Here is a 13,711-nt window from a genome sequence, read left to right as displayed (position 1 = left end):
TTAGCTAGGACTTGTTTAGCATGGCTGGCTTATTATTGTGCATCTTTTGACCATTTCATCAATTATCACAAACACTTAACAATTCAGTAACTTAAAGAAAACTTAATTTGAAGATTCTTGTTGTGATGATTGGCTAAAAGAAATGTATGAATCACATGCTTGCTAACATAATTTGCTTTCCTTTTTCCTAAAGAGACAGTAATATACTTTGCATATATTTGTTAAAAAAAAAAAAATCACACTAATTTGCATTACAGAAAAAAAAAACATTACTGTCGTTACAAATATAACATGCCATTTGTCCAGATGTTCCACGTTTATATTCAGATCATAGCTGTGAGGAATTTAGATTATGCTGTACATTTTTAAGCAGATGAGGACTCAAAATGTTGTGTGCGCTTTAAGAGCCGCTTAATGTAAATACAAACGAGGCAAACATCTAAGGATCATCTGAATCCCGTATATTAAACTGAGCCGGATACTTTAAAGAAGAGATCCAAAGCCTATTAAATCTAAGAGAAGTAGCCTTGAGTTTAGGCAAATCCATCTATATGATTGTTACTTTGGGAATGGTCTGAAACATTGTTCCGTGACAGGAGACATACCACGAAGGAACCATTTTCACTGTCAACCTGTAATGTGACTGTCAGGCTTAGCATTGCTATCTCTATCTTAGAGTGTGATTCCCATGATTTCCATACTTGAAACACTTTGTATAAGAATCTTACATTTTCAGCCCTCTCGTCAAATTACAATGTCAATAGTGACAGTCCCTTAAAGCTGATATGATGAATAGAAGATTCCTGTGCCTGGAAGAGAGAGAGAATGATGGCAGTGGTTTAGAATGTGAATCACCTGAGAATGACCCACTAAGACTGTTTTGCTTGATGTCACCTGGTCTTCAGAGGAACTTACATGCGATAGAGCTTCCACCTACAGCCATCAAAACATCTCACACAATGGGCCTTAACAAAATATGAATGCTAGTGAGGTCAACACTGAATGAATTCCCCAAAATAAATTCCTTTTAATAAGTAAATGGAAGTGGAATGAGGCACAGCACTGTGAAGTATTGTATTAAGGAGGATACATTTACAAATGTAGAGTTTTTGAAAAACAAATGTTTTTTTTGTTTTTTTTTTACCTCAGTTAATAAAAAGATCTGCTACATGATACACAAAAGATAAATATGGCTTGGTAACCAGTAGCCATTTCTTCTAAGGAAGTTTGAGATATTGACTAAGCAAGTGTTAGAGAAAGGCTAATCCTTCTCCTCTGGATAATTAGTTGACTTGATTATTATTCATACAGATTATTAGATTGTATTTGAGGTTGAGAATAAATAAATAACAGTAGACTTTATAATTGATTGTTTAGTTGACTCATGGCCAGGGTCAGGATGTTTATACTTTTATGAAAGCTCTACACTGTAAAAAATGACTGTGATTTTAACAGTAAAAGACTGTAAAAATGCTGCGGTGAAAAACTGTCAATTGGTTTACAGAAAGTTTCCGTACTATATACGGTGAATAACTGTAATGGATCTAACGGTACATTTAATGTAATTTTACGGTAAAATACTGTTAAATTCACAGTTTTTGGAAGTGAAAAATAACAATTCATTGTAAAATTTACAGTGAAAAACCGTAAATTGACATTCCCACAATTCCCGTGACACTTCACATTTGATATATTTTCGTTGAAATAACTCTGTTTCTTCTTAGTTTTTCTCATTTTTTTCTAATCAGTTATGTAGTTTTATGTTACATCTAATGTTGTTAAATTAATGTTTCTTGCATTTTTAAAATTTCATGCATGTTACCATGATGATGTTTAGTGTGTGTGTGTGAATGACACTGTGTGCACCTTCTATATATTAGTGTTTTCCTTCTCAGCTTGTGGAAAATCTGCTTGTGATGAACTTTGATTCATCATGTGACTCATATCACCACTGTGTTTGGTGACTGTCAGTGTATTATAAAGGTACAAAACAGATATTAGTACTTCATTAGGTTGGTAAATTAACATTACATCAGTTAATGAAATACGTTATTTTACCGTAAATTTAACAGATTTCTTTTTACGTTGCTACTGTATTTTTTATGGTAAAGTTCTGGCAACCACAGCTGCCGTTTTTTTACCGTACATTTTACTGGGATTTTTTTTACAGTGTATGTTATAATTAGACAATCATTATGGCTCTCTAATTATGCAACAGATGCAGTTTCAGTATATTTTTTAATACAATTATCTATTATTAATGTATACACTGTGTATTAACACATACATAAATAAACATAACAAATCTGCAGTTCAAAACTCACATTAAATCAAAATCTAATATCTAATGCATCAAGTTCAGCAAAGTTGTGCATTTTCTTTTAAATTTTGTTAAAATGAGCTCATTCAAAACTCAAAATACGCGACTAACTTTTCTAACACTAAAAGGTTACAGTCCCCGGGTGTCCGGTGAGCTTTAATCTTATATGCATTTGCATTTGTGGAGAGTGTTTCTCTCATTAGATTCAAAATCAGCCTATCAGACAAAGTAGAAAATTCAAAGTGAAAATGGCTGATGGAGTTGGAAATGGTGTTTGGTTAATGCAGAAGCGCTATTACTGCTGGGGTAATTATGTATATGTGCACAGAACTGTTGAATCTGAAATGTCAAATGGAAAACTGGATGATAGTGCTGGGTTTTTACTGATATGTTCTTAATATCTTACACTTCTACTCTCAACTGTCTTTAATATCTATATCATCACATCAATAAAAGACAATAGTGAATGAAATTAATGTGTTTCTGTGATAATTTTTGCTGTGGTCATTTACAACCGATATATCACTTTATACTGTGTATTTATAATTTAATGAAATGCTTTAACATTTTGCATTGCTCTTTTAGAAATAAAGACAAATGTGTTTGAGTGGAATGCATTATAGAAATGCCATGCTGTGGCAAAGGTAATTTATTTACTAAGTAACATATGTATGCTTTATACGTCTTATATATCTATAACAAACAACAGTATTAAGATTATATTAGACTAATGGATGGCGATACATTAAATCAGGCATGTATGTTGCTGTATAGTCTCAAAGCCATGTCAACGAGCAGATGAAGGCAACAGCTGGATGCGAGACATAACAACTAGCTATACGAGGAGGGGTGGGAATGAACATTGCCTGAAATATTTACTTTTTAATATATTTTACTGCATTTGTTTTCCAATATGCAACATCCCTGTACGAAGAATTACAGGGGTGCTTGGTGCCTCATGATAGCTTTCTGTGAGAAAAAGTCCAAAAATTGTTGCAACAGAGCATGAGTTGCCGGGATTACTTTTAGGGTATTTTCATAGTTTTCCAGAGATAGCTTAAAAAAACGATGACCAGGATATAGGGTTGAAATGAAGGTGAGGATAATGACAGAATGTTCATTTTTGGGTGAACTATCCCTTTAAAAGACAATGAAATCCTGAGAGATTAGCCAAGGTTTTATCTATGTCCAGTAACTTGGTTCCTGGTTGATGTTTTTTATCAGAGCAAAGCCTGATAAAAACAGACATCCCCCTGTTGGGAAAAAAGGACTCGCTCCTCACCCTTGGCTTCTAATGCCTTGTTAGAAAAACTTAAAGCAATTGCTTTAAGGTGCTGAAATGACATGCTGACAAATGTTATGTTTAGACTAATAGTTAAGGCAGTCTGTAAGGGGAGCTGTGCATGTCCCTCTGAGTATGCTGGAGACAAATTTACAAATGGACTTTCCCCTGATGACAGCTTTTAAGTAAAGCTACATCAGAAAGACTGCAGATGGTCTCCATAGTAACTTCCACAAATTAAACACCTGAAAAGAGTGAAAGATTACTGGGGCCTCTTCCTCTCTTTCTGCTTTTAAAGTGGACAAAATTCATGATAACCTGCACAGGAAGTCTAGGGAAACTTTTGACATTCTCTCTGCAGTGGTTTAATGGCTTTTATGAGAACATGTGGATGCCAGTGTGTTTAGGACTTTGACTGCATAGGATATCAAGGATATCACAACTCGTTGTATATTGGTCTGCCCCAAACTGCGTTATCCTATCTACCGCTTGTCCAGGATGCAGCAGCCAGGCTGTTAACAGGGTTAAGAAAGAGAGATCACATTTCCCCAGTTTTAGCTTATGGCTCCTGGTGAAATTCATGGTTGATTTGTTTACAAGGCATTATTTGGTCTCACACCCCAATATATCAGTGAACTTTTACACCCTTACTGTCCAACCAGAGGGCTCAGGTCTTCTGACCAACTGCTTTTGAAGGTTCCTTGTTGCCGTTATAGATCTAGGGATGATCGTGCATTTTCTGATAGGTCCTAATTTATGGAACATAAGGACATTTCCATGTGAGGTCATCTTCATCGCTAGCCATTTAAATTTTCTGTGGCTTTTGAATAGATCACGGAATAGGTTTTGAAGCTGAAAAATATGATGTTGTATTTATTTGTATTGATTTATTGTATTATGTTTTTCTTGCTTGATCTGTAAAGCACTTTGGATCAACTTCTGTTGTTTTTAAATGTGTTAGGTTGACTTGTTTTGACTAATACGGAACTCTGGATACTGACATAAAAACAGCTTTTCATGTTTGTTTTTTTCTTTTGGGGTGACCTTAAAAATATTGGTAACACTTTAAGACTTTTTTTTAGGGTCTTTTTGCTTATTAGCTTGCATATTACTGTTTATTAGTACCTATTAAGCACATATTAATGCCTTATTCTACATGACCATATCCTACCCAATACCTAAACTTAACAACTACCTTACTAACTATTAATAATCAGTATATTGGGAGTTTATTGAGGGAAAAGTTGTAGTTAATAGTGAATATGTGTTCCCCATACAAAGTGTTACTAAAATATTAAACAATCTTAGATCTTATTGTGGACTGCAAATACTTAAACACCCCAACACCAACTTTGTTGCAGATTTAAAAATTCTTGAAAGTAATTCTTGAAGCATGCTTGCTGCTCACATTTGATGAGGAAGAGAATTTTAAAGCATTTTCTGTAAGAAACTGCACATCTTTGCTTCTCCACCAATATTATTGTTGTTAATATGTCCATCTGAATTATTACAAATTACAAAGTATTAGTATTAGCTTTTCAGCAACAAACAGCTGTATAGCTTATAATCTATTATTACTAGAGGTGTGACGAGACAGGTAGCTCACGAGACGAGACGAGACTCGAGATTGAGTTCACGAGAACGAGACAAGATTTTTACACACTATTTTTAAGAAATCCTCAATGGTGAAATACATGACTAGAAAAAATAGTCTGCAGGTGCATTTAAAATGTTTTATCTAATCATCTTGTAATGAATGTCATTTCAGTTCTACTTTCTGAGTATGAATTATCATATGCAGTAAAAGACAACAATATTCAAGCACTGTAAAATGTTTTGCCACAAACTCAACTGACTGACTTCTCTTCTGTATGATTTCAGTCTCTTCAGACCTTACTGTACATGATTTATGAGCTTCTACAACTTTTGACCTCAACTGAACTCCTTTCCACAAACTTACTATAGAAATAAAAACAGTATAAATAAAAATGGTAACACTTTACAATAAGGTCTCATTTATTAACATTAATGTGTTAAACAACATCAACAATGAGCAATATATTTGCTACAGTATTCATTAATCTTTGTGTATGTTAGTTAATAAAAATAGTCATTCATTGTTAGTTCATGATAGTTCACAGTGCATTAACTAATGTTAACAAATGAAACCTTATTGTTTGTGCTTAATAAGATTAAGAGAAAACTATTATTCATTTTTTATGGTAACACTTTACAATAAGTTCAACCTTAATCGCACTCTCTCAATATTCAAAGTGCAAATAAGACCAAATGTTTCTTTGATACAGAGCTGAGAGATGGTTACAACTACACTGCCCAGCCTAAAATAGCTTTCATATTGAGAGATATTTGCATGCATCAGGGAGCCGCTTTCAAAATGCGGGGTATTGAAATCGCGTTTGAATGCGCGCGCGCGTTTACTTTCACTTTCACGATCGCGCGTACTCTGTGAATATGGATCGAAAGCAAAACGACAGTGTAGGCGTAATGTAAACATAGCGGTGGCATATTCTTTCCTAATCATCCTAACTACTGTCATGGCAATATCACGAGACTACTTTTCGCCTCGACCAGAAATCTCGTGACATGAGATCTGGTCACACCCCTAATTATTACTGTAAGAGGAATGTCTTCTGCCTATGATGCACGAGATATTACATCAGGGAGGCTGTATGTATGTAAAATGAAATCCTTTCTAACAATGGCTGGTATTAAAAAACAATACTGAACAAATGCATGCATGACCTTGACAACAAAAACAAAACAAAACAAAACCCTTAGTCCTGTCAAAAAGGAAATGCTTTAAGAGGTGCAGCCGAAGAGTTACTGTAGCTGATTCTGTTGTTTTTTTTCATAAGTGGCTTCCTGCCATGCAGAGACCCTTATTTGTTTGTCAGGTCTCATCAGCACAAACTCAGAGATTCAGACTCTGACTAACCTGTTTCTGACTCTGTTATAATACAGTATGTATTATATGTATTAGGCCACCACCAGCTTTGTTGTCTTAGCAAATAGTTTAATGACCATACATATGATACAAACAGAAAATACAGGAAATATTTACACAAAATGTAAAAAAAAGAAAAAAAAAGAGAACAAATGGCTTCTTTAAAGGTGCCCTAGAACCAGTTTTTACAAGATGTAATATAACTAATATAAGTCTAAGGTGTCCCCTGAATGTGTCTGTGAAGTTTCAGCTCAAAATACCCCATAGATTTTTTTTAATGAATTTTTTAACTGCACCGATTCAGTGCGTTGCCCCTTTAAATCAAATTTATTTGGATGTTTACATTTGATTCTGAATGAGTTTGAGGCTGTGCTTCGTGGCTAAAGCTAACATTACACACCGTTGGAGAGATTTATAAAGAATGAAGTTGTGCTTATTATACAGACTGCAAGTGTTTAAAAATGAAATTAGTGACGGCTCTCTTGTCTCCGTGAATACAGTAAGAAACGATGGTAACTTTAACCACATTTAACAGTACATTAGCAACATGCTAACGAAACATTTAGAAAGACAATTTACAAATATCACTAAAAATATCATGATATCATGGATCATATCAGTTATTATTGCTCCTTCTGCCATTTTTTGCTATTGTCTTTGCTTGCTTACCTAGTCTGATGATTCAGCTGTGCTGCTCCAGACGTTAATACTGCCTGCCCTTGTGTAATGCCTTGAACATGAGCTGGTATATGCAAATATTGGGGGCGTACATATTAATGATCCCGACTGTTACGTAACAGTCTGTGTTATGTTGAGATTCGCCTGTTCTTCGGAGGTCTTTTAAACAAATGAGATTTACACAAGAAGGAGGAAACAATGGAGTTTGAGACTCACTGTATGTCATTTCCATGTACTGAACTCTTTTTATTCAACTATGCCGAGGTAAATTCAATTTTTGATTCTAGGGCACCTTTAAGCAAAAATCAGTATTTAGTGTGACCTTCTGGACTTCTTCCAGTTTCTCAAAGAAGAAAATCTGAGAAACTTCTGAGAAAACTGCATACAAATTTCCTGTATTTTCTGGTTATATTCTAATAAAGAGACTGAGAAATAATTATATATGGTTATTATACCATTGCTAAAACAACATCTAATGGTGGCCTAAGACTTTTGCACAGTACTGTATATATGAATCGATGAGGTCGTATTAGTGATTGTAAATCAATTTTATAAAATCCTGCATGGTGACAAACTGTGCCTTTTTAGGTTATATTTTATTCAAAGATGAAATAAACTTACCAAAGCATATAAAAGAGTAACCTCATGAAAGATCATGGTTTTTAATTCATAATATCTGAATTCATAATTAACAGCAAAGTAGGCGAATGACATCATGCTTTCAAAGCAACTCGAACTAACGCTGTATACATGCAGCAAACACTCATGCCAATCAAAAATTCTAAATCCATTAGCAACCTTGTGGCCCACTACATAATGAAAACACACACTCACTTTTGCCAGAGTCAGATAAAAACACCACTTCAAGTCTCTCGGGACAAGAAGAGCCATTTCATGTCTGCATGAAAAGCAGTGTTGTGGACATTTGAAATTATTCTTTAATTAAGAGATATTATGTGTGCCACACATTGAGATATTTCCATAAGCACCATTGTGGATGGGTGTAAACCAAACTGTGCTTGAGTGAGTGCATTGCAATTACTGTGAAGGTTAGGTGTAGCACAGGAGGGTCAGCATCATGGCTGGCTTTCTTTTCAGACCAGCACTTTAGATGAACCGTTACCATGATCTGAATTGCATTTAAAAGAAAGGCCTTAAATCACAATGCACCACTGGTACAGTGTAGACCTTCCGTTGGCAATTGTTGTTCTTCTATGCGTGAAATGTATTAGAATATCATTACGTTGATGCCTCGACAATTAGAAGTGCTTCACAGAGACATGAATCTTCTTGCAACACAATCAATTTGAAGAAAGTGAACACGCTAAGAGTCCCCCAAGGTGCTAACTGAACACGAGTCTTTTCCAGGGCAGCACCTGGAGACTCCGTTTGTGACACGCTGTTGCCCATGGCTGCCTTCCAGCAGTGCTTCTTCAGGGATCCGAGCATGTAGAACAGGGGTTGGAACAACCGCCTCGGAATCTTCAGCCACGCGCCGCCTGAAACTTTAATGGTGACACAAGGAACGAGTTGTCCAGATGTGAACAGGGAATACCTCTGTGATACGGACAGTAATCCCTCCTCCTGTGAGTGTTGTACGAAACACTCTAGAGCGTTCGAGTATGTGTGCATGCGTTAGCAAGACACAGGGAGTGATGACTGCTTGAGTTAATTTCTCTTACTTTTTTTTGTATTGTTTTGCCAAATGACAAGTTTCATACCATCTGCTTCCTTTCCCCTGTTAATAAGTTTTCCCTGCCAGCTGAGTGGCCACTCAATTATTTAGTACGTCGGGGCCGCTGTCAGATCCATGTCCATCTTACCGAGATACAGCCAAGAACTGCTCGCAAGAACTTTAAAGGATGTTTATCGCGCTGATAGATTAGTGGCCGAAAGATATGATGTCAAACACAAGCACAATAATGAACATACTGGACTTCACCAACCAAATGGTTTACAAATTACAACCTGTGCTGGTAATTTTTTTTTTCAATGTGATCTATGAAATTTATGTCAATTATGAGGAAATGTAGTGCATATTAAAATATTGTCTTGTAATTTATCGGTCAGTATAGTTCAAATATACATGTAATAACAAAAATAAAACATATCTCATTCGACATTTTTTCCAGTCTTCAGTGTCACATAATTATCCAGAAATCAGTCTTAAATGCTGATTTGTTATTTTGTTGAAAACACTTGTGCTGCTTAATATTCTTTTGGAAACTGATTTTTTTTTCTTTTTTTCAGGATTCTTTGATGAATGGAAAGTTCAAAAGATTAACATTTATTTGGAATAGAAATGTCTTTACATTTGATATCAAACCATTTGAATGTGCACATATATATATATATATATATATATATATATATATATATATATATATATATATATATATAATGATTTGAATGTGTATTCAATCAGTTATCCCTTTTTAATGTATAATTTTTGTAATTATCATAATTACAAGGTATTGGTAAAGTGTTGTCGACAACTGCAGCCGATTTTAAGTGATCTCATTGTTCACTCAATTTTTTTTTAAACCTTTGAACCTTTATGGATGTCACTATCATATGATCTGCAATTGATGAATTGCATCTTATAAAATTCATATCATTACCAAAGGTGTTATGGTTTCTTTTGACATCTCATCAGTATTCCCAAAGTAAATATCGAACATGTCAGTCTATGCAAAGACAAAGGCTTAAATTAATACATTTGTTTAATTTAATTTAAGCTAATTTAAATATCCATCCAAGCTCTTAATGCATACAATATAGACTGAAAAAAATGTTGCATGTGAAATAATATGGTGAATACTCTAAAATAACTGATAGTGCCATTTGAAAACCCCAGTTCAGAAAAGAATAAACACTGCCAATAGAACATTAGATAACAATTAAAATGACAACACTTCTTAAAGGGTTAGTTCACCCAAAAATGAAAATTCTGTCATTTATTACTTACCCTCATGCCGTTCCACACCCATAAAACCTTTGTTAATCTTCGGAACGCAAATTAAGATATTTTAGTTGAAATCCGATGGCTCCGTGAGGCCTTCATAGGGAGCAATGACATTTCCTCTCTCAAGATCCATAAAGGTACTAAAAACATATTTAAATCAGTTCATGTGAGTACAGTGGTTCAATATTAATATTATAAAGCGACGGCAATATTTTTGGAGAACCAAAAAAACAAAATAACGACTTATTTAGTGATGGCTGATTTTTCAAAACACTGCTTCAGGAAGCTTCGGAGCATAAATGAATCAGCGTATCGAATCATGATTCGGATCGCGTGTCAAACTTTGGCACTCTGAACCGCTGATTCGACAAGCTGATTCATTATGCTCCGAAGCTTCCTGAAGCAGTGTTTTGAAATCGGCCATCACTAAATAAGTTGTTATTTTGTTTTTTTGGTGCACCAAAAATATTCTCATCGCTTTATAATATTAATATTGAACCACTGTACTCACATGAACTTGGGATCTTGAGAGAGAAAATGTCATTGCTGGCTTTGAAGGCCTCACTGAGCCATTGGATTTCAACAAAAATATCTTAATTTGTGTTCCGAAGATTAAAGAAGGTCTTACGGGTGTGGAACAGCATGAGGGTGAGTAATAAATGACAGAACTTTCATTTTTGAGTGAACTAACCCTTTAAGCACAACGTCATTAATCATAACATTATATGTGAATCCCTGTGTCCTTCACAGTTCTCCTTACAATGGCAACGGTCAACACTGGCATGTAAAACCTTTGAACCTTTATGTCACTGTCATATAATCTGCAATTGATGAATTGCATCTTAATATAAAATTCATATCATCACCAAAGGTGTTATGGTTGCTTTTGACATCTCATCAGTATTCCCAAATAAATATTCATAGAAGATGTTCTTAATGTGAAAGTGGATTTTGAGTGATATGATGTTTTTCACTGAACACTGCTCCACTCTAAAGTCCTCTGCCAGGATCATCGCTTGCGCTGCCAAGCCCTTTATTGTATTGGCTCTTGCCGTTGTGAATTGTGATCTGAAAATGGCGCTGTAAAAAGCCAGGACCTTTGATGTGTTGTGCTAATTTGATTACCATATTACACTCTTCTGTTTGCATGCACTTTGCCATGTGTACCTCATAAAAGCAAACACTAAACTGCCTTTACATGACAGAGAAACAACACAGCATTGTACACAAAGGCTACTAGTAGTATTGAATGAGAATGGAAGGCAAAAGGAATACAAGGGATGATGAGAATGATTTATTGTTGTTTATGCATGTGTTGTATGTTGCAAAGCTAGTTCAAACTGCCCCAACAAACACAAACTCACACCAATTGTGAGGTTGTGCTGAATCAGTGTTAACCTTGTTGGTGTTTAATGAGGAAGTGTGAAATGAATGTTTCCCAATATTTGAAATCCAACAGCCAACAGTAAATAGTAATAACACACAACAAAACCCAGCAACTGATAGAGTAGGTGTTTGTAGATGCAGTGTTAACCAGTCTGCATATGTGGAGAGGCGAGAGAAGCGAATTAAATAATAAAAAACACACAAACACACTATTTTTTTTTTTTTTAACTTTATCTTTACACTTCTCTTGTTTTTTAATTAAATCGAAACAATTTAGTACATGTCAAGTTTCAAGCATTACATTTTAAAAGTAAACAAATTTGCAGGCCTGTTCACACAAAGAACAATAACTATACGGATAACGGTAAAGATATAGTCTTAAAAATATAAAAGGATATTAGAGTACACACCGCAGCTATAACGGAACAAAGAATCAATATTGTTGCAATCACTTTCAGAACGATTTTTTTTTTCAGCTGATGAACAATAAAAACAATGACAGCCAATCAGAATCCACCAGACTTTTTAAAGTCACAGCTCTTTAATGTCTGGTGGATTCAGCTGGAACAAAATCATTCTGAAACCTATTTCCAACAATATCGTTTCTAGTTCTAGTTGAGGTGTGGGCTCTGCTATTCTTGATTTAAATCGGTTATTAGAAGAACTATATAGTTATAGTTATCATCCTTGGTGTGAATGCCTTAAAGCCCATTCACACCAAGAACGATAACTATATTTGCATCCAGACCAGGGGACGATATCATTCTGTTTATTCAAAGCACGTGCTGCTGTTTTGGCATCTGCCGCTTTAAATACTCGAGCTCTTTAAAGCAGGATGGATTCTGATTGGCTGTCAATGTTTTTTTTTTATTGTTTATCAGCTGGAAAAATCGTTCTGAAAGTGATTCCAACAATATAATTTCTCTGTGCTGTTATCGTTATAGTTGTGGTGTGGACTCTGCTATTCTTTTATATTTAGTACGATTTTTAGAACTTTATTGTTATAGTCCTTAGTTTGAACATGCCTTTAAAGAGCTTGAGCATTTAAAGTGTCAGACACACACTTAAAATAAACAATCGTCCGCTGGTATGGACACTAATATATATATCATTATTGTTATCTTTATAGTTATCGTTCTTGTTGTGACCATTTTGAACGTATAGCTTTCAGAGGATGTGCTTGTGATTATGACACTATCGGTGTGTCATTAAATCACCCCAGTTGAGCTCATGGGGGAGAAAATCCCCTTCTGCCCTCTCCAAGTTTGAGTTGGTTTCAAAGTTTGCAAATGTTACATGTGTTTATAAAAACTTGAGATATTACCACTATTTCAAAATCTCTATCCAGAGACAAAGCATATGTGCTAACTCCCTAAAATGGTGAGTGAAGATCACGGCATGGATGTTTCCTTATCAATTTTTAATCATGCTGCTCCAGCTATTCTGTCAACAGTGATTCACAATAAACTACAACCCCTGACACATTCCCTCTTTATGACATCTCTGATCCTTTCCCATATAGAGTTTCTTTGACCTTGAAGTAAATATCGAACATGTTAGTCTATGCAAAGATAAAAGCCTTAAATTACTAAATTTGTTTAATTGAATTTAAGTTAATTAAATAAACTTCCAAGCTCTTAACGCATACAACATAGACTGAAAAATTTTGCATGTGAAATAATATGGTGAATTAATACTCTAAAATAACTGACAGCGTTGCCATTTGAAAACCCCAGTTCATAAAAGAATAAACACTGCCAATAGAACATTAGATAACAATTAAAATGACAACACTTCTTAAGCATAACGTCATTAATTGTAACATTATATGTGAATCCCTGTGTCCTTCACAGTTCTCATTACAATGGCAACGGTCAACACTGGCATGTAAAACATTTATCCACTCAGACTCTAGTGGAGAGAAAATTCTTTATTCAAATCTCCCAGGATTTCACATTCTGGCTCATATTGTAACAGGATGTGACACGTAGTCTGCTTTAATCAGCGTTTGAACTGGGAAGATGGCCACGGCTGGGAATAGGGAACCTCCACCATCGCTTACTGAATGCCAGTGGAAGAATAACTGTAATAAAAGGAAACCAAAATAATAATGCA

The 13,711-nt window shown here is 35.0% G+C and overlaps 1 long non-coding RNA gene across 2 annotated transcripts in view; it reads right to left on the bottom strand.

The window, feature by feature from the left end:
• Positions 1 to 13,511: 13,511 nt before the first annotated feature.
• LOC125267011 overlaps positions 13,512 to 13,711 on the bottom strand; it is a 54,858-nt gene continuing 54,658 nt past the window's right edge. For both annotated transcript variants that reach the window (XR_007184598.1, XR_007184599.1), the window contains one exon: positions 13,512 to 13,679. This is a non-coding gene — a long non-coding RNA (uncharacterized LOC125267011). The remainder of the gene's footprint in view (positions 13,680 to 13,711) is intronic.

Source organism: Megalobrama amblycephala, linkage group LG4, assembly GCF_018812025.1.
Source record: "Megalobrama amblycephala isolate DHTTF-2021 linkage group LG4, ASM1881202v1, whole genome shotgun sequence".
NCBI lineage: Eukaryota > Metazoa > Chordata > Actinopteri > Cypriniformes > Xenocyprididae > Megalobrama > Megalobrama amblycephala.
This window is presented reverse-complemented; position numbering and strand designations above follow the sequence as displayed.